General features: G+C 45.5%; 1 protein-coding gene across 1 annotated transcript in view; it reads right to left on the bottom strand.

Annotated features, from left to right (window-relative positions):
- Positions 1 to 418, bottom strand: part of TSPAN12 (tetraspanin 12) — a 70339-nt gene extending 69921 nt beyond the window's left edge. The window contains exon 1 of the mRNA XM_004386546.1: positions 119 to 418. The gene's annotated coding sequence lies outside the window, so the exon portion shown is untranslated. The remainder of the gene's footprint in view (positions 1 to 118) is intronic.
- Between the last annotated feature and the right edge of the window lie 2750 nt (positions 419 to 3168).

Genomic DNA, 3168 nt, shown 5'->3' with positions numbered 1-3168 from the left:
GGCCGAGCGCGCGGCGCTGAGCCCTGAGGCGCCTCTAAGTGGTTTAGCACACGGCGCCGTGGGCAGCCAGCGCCTGGCGGGACCGCGGCAGGAAGGACGGGAGACGCGCGGCACTCACCGTCGGCGCTGGGCCCCGCGCCCCACTCCCGCCGGGGGACAGTCGGCGACGCGCGGCGGGGGCTCATCGGGGCACGGACGCTCCTCCAGAAGAGCCGAGGGGCTGCATTGACTCCAACTGGAGACGCTTCCTTCTCTTCTCTCCCCACGCCGCCGTCGCCTCCTGGGAAAAAGGGGAGGAAAAAAAAAAAGAGTCCTGGGCAGCAGTTGCTGGAAAGTCTCTGCTAAGCCACCTCCCAGCGCCGCTGTCCCTCCCAAGTCCTCGCCAAGTCCGGACGAGGCAGCGGCGGCAGCCGGGGCCAGCTGCACAAACTCTCAGCGCATGCTCGGGCCGCTGGCTGCCTGGGTTGGGTCCTAGTGGGTGTTTCTTGTCCCCTCACCCGGCGTGAGTCCCCAAAGGGGCGCCTCACCTCTACAAGACACGGTCCAGAAAGAGATAAAGCCTAGGAACTTTGGAAACGTACGCGCAGTAAACCCCTTTAAAATGGTAGTGTCGGAGGAGGGAAGGCTGGGTTATAACCATAGATAAACAGGCTTTTATTATATGAAAATATTTGTGTTTGAGAAGGGGGGTGAAGGAGTGGCCCAACCCAATTCCTGCAATGAGGAACTAGTTTTCACAACCTTTATGAAACCACCTCCTGTGATTTGTCAGTGCCGTGGTGCCCTGTGATCCTTCTTGCTGCTTTGTACCCCTCCCTGATTTTAAAAAGCAGTTTTCTCACGTCCATAGAGCACTAATGGCATATACTTAAATATCAACGAGTAAGAGTGTCCAGGACTGACATCAACAAGAGGAAAAGAACATTTTTAACTCCTTCACAAGTAATCCAAAGTTTTCACAATTTCTTCCAATAAGATGCGTTGAGTTTTAACTGTGTTATCTTGAAATGTATACAGAATAGTGGATTTTTGGAAAACTGAATTTTTTATATTAGAATTTCAGGAAATGTTAAAATAATAATAGATTATTCTTCCAAAAGTGCTTTGCCTTTTAGAAGTAAGAAGTTACTTGTTTAAAAATAAAAATCACTGGATCATTTTCTCCCCGTGAAATTTTGACGTGTTATGCCCCATGTTTTAAACTTCGGCAACAAATATGAATTAACCGAAATGCAGGCAACACCTTTGGGGGTGGGAAAAAAACTACAAATGGAAAGAGTGCAAAGAAATATAGCCAGTCATCCATCCGATGATGACAACAAAGCATCCTCTAGTATTATGGAGAAGAGAAAGCCGCTTTCTTTTATTCTCTATGATTTTCTTCTCAAATTGAAGTGTAAAAGATTGGTTAAACAGCGACCATCCGCACGCTGGTTGGTGCCATACTTTCCTCACATCCATGAGAGGAGTCTATGACTACCATTAAAACAGACCAAAAAATGTCCCCAGCAGTGCAAATGATCCCCATGGCTCTGAACAGAGGTTCTCTACTATTTCTAGAAGCCAGTTAAGTGCCCTGTCTTCACTTTATGAATCTTTAAGGGCCAGCAGCCCTAGAATAATAAGATTTTAGAGAAAGGTGCTTTAGAGGTCCCTCTCTTTTTAATAAATAAGGACTATGGGACTGTAGGGGTTAAGAGCTGGGCTCCTAACCAAAGGTTGGCAATTCGAATCTACCAGCCCCTCCTTGGAAACCCTATGGGGCAGTTCTACTCTGTCCTGTAGGGTCACTATGAGTCGGAATCAACTCAACAGCAATGGGTTTACTTTTTTTAAATGGGACTAAGAGAAGTTAAAGGAGTTGCTCAATGTTATGTCTTTATTTAAATCAGATTCCAAACTAAAATCCAGAATCATGACTTTCAAACTAATTCGGTGGTTCTCAAATTTGCTGCATGTTAGAATCACTTGGGGAGCTTTGAAAAAACCTGTATGCTCAGGCCACATCACACACTAATTAAATCAGAATCTCTGCAGATGTGGCCCAGGCATTGGGCTTTTTCAAAGCTCCCTAGGTAATTCTAATCTGCAGCAAAATTTGAAGACCACTGCGACTAGCTCTTTATAGCTGCCTGGAAACTAACAGAGCAGTCTCTTCAAGTTTAGCTGGATCAAATCCCTCACCTGAGAGTTGATGAATTGGGATTAATAGCTCCATTTTAGAAGTTAGGAAGAAAGCAAAGTTGCAGTTACTGCTATAACGCTCATCAAAGTCTGTGAGTCAACACATTCTGCAGAGAAGACCTCACCACATTTGAGGCATTGCAGTACTGGGCAGCTTTGATTGTTCAGACCTGACCGCACCTCCCCTTAACTTTCTACTCCTTGACCCTAGTTTTGCCCTTTTTGGCGTCTATAGTGTGAGCAAGCCCCTCTCCCATCTGACAGCCTTCCAGCTCCTTGAAGGCAGCTGTCATTCCCTCCCTCTCCAATTCTTCTCTTCTCCAGGATTATAGAAGCACAGTAAGACCCACATCACAGCTGTCATTCTGACATCACAGCTGTCATTTCTGAGGATAGAAAAATCACAGTATGGACATGATGGTTTGAATGTGGGAAAACACACTAGGAAGATTGTAGGGTCTATTCATTGCCTGAGGGAGGAAGTCAATTCTATGGAATGTGTATCATTTGAGTGTGTGGCACCCATTCTGCCAAATGCTGAGGATACTAAAAATAAGATAGTCCCTGCCCTCCAGAGAAGGCAAAACCATCCTTTTTCATTTATACAATAATAATCTTTATAATAATAATTATTATATATAAACCCATTGCTGTGGAGTCAATTCCAACTCATAGCAACCTTACAGGACATAGCAGAACTGCCCCCAAAGAGTTACCAAGGAGTGCCTGGTAGACTCGAACTGCCGACTTTTTGGTTAGCAGCCAAACTCTTAACCACTATGCCACCACAGTTTCTGCTTCTTAGTATACCAAAAGAACCACAAACCCATACAGTTTCCAAGGAGTACCTGGGGGATTTGAACTGCCAACCTCTGTGGTTAAGCAGCTATAGCTCTTAACCACTATACCACCAGGGTTTCCATCTAGTATAGGACCTTAAAATTACACCTAAAACAGCTTCTCACAATCAATACAGGAAAGTGG

The sequence above is a fragment of the Trichechus manatus genome, unplaced genomic scaffold (genome assembly GCF_000243295.1).
Source record: "Trichechus manatus latirostris isolate Lorelei unplaced genomic scaffold, TriManLat1.0 scaffold00167, whole genome shotgun sequence".
NCBI classification, from domain to species: Eukaryota; Metazoa; Chordata; class Mammalia; order Sirenia; family Trichechidae; genus Trichechus; species Trichechus manatus.
The sequence above is the reverse complement of the archived record's forward strand: the minus strand, read 5'-3'. Positions and strand labels throughout refer to the sequence as shown.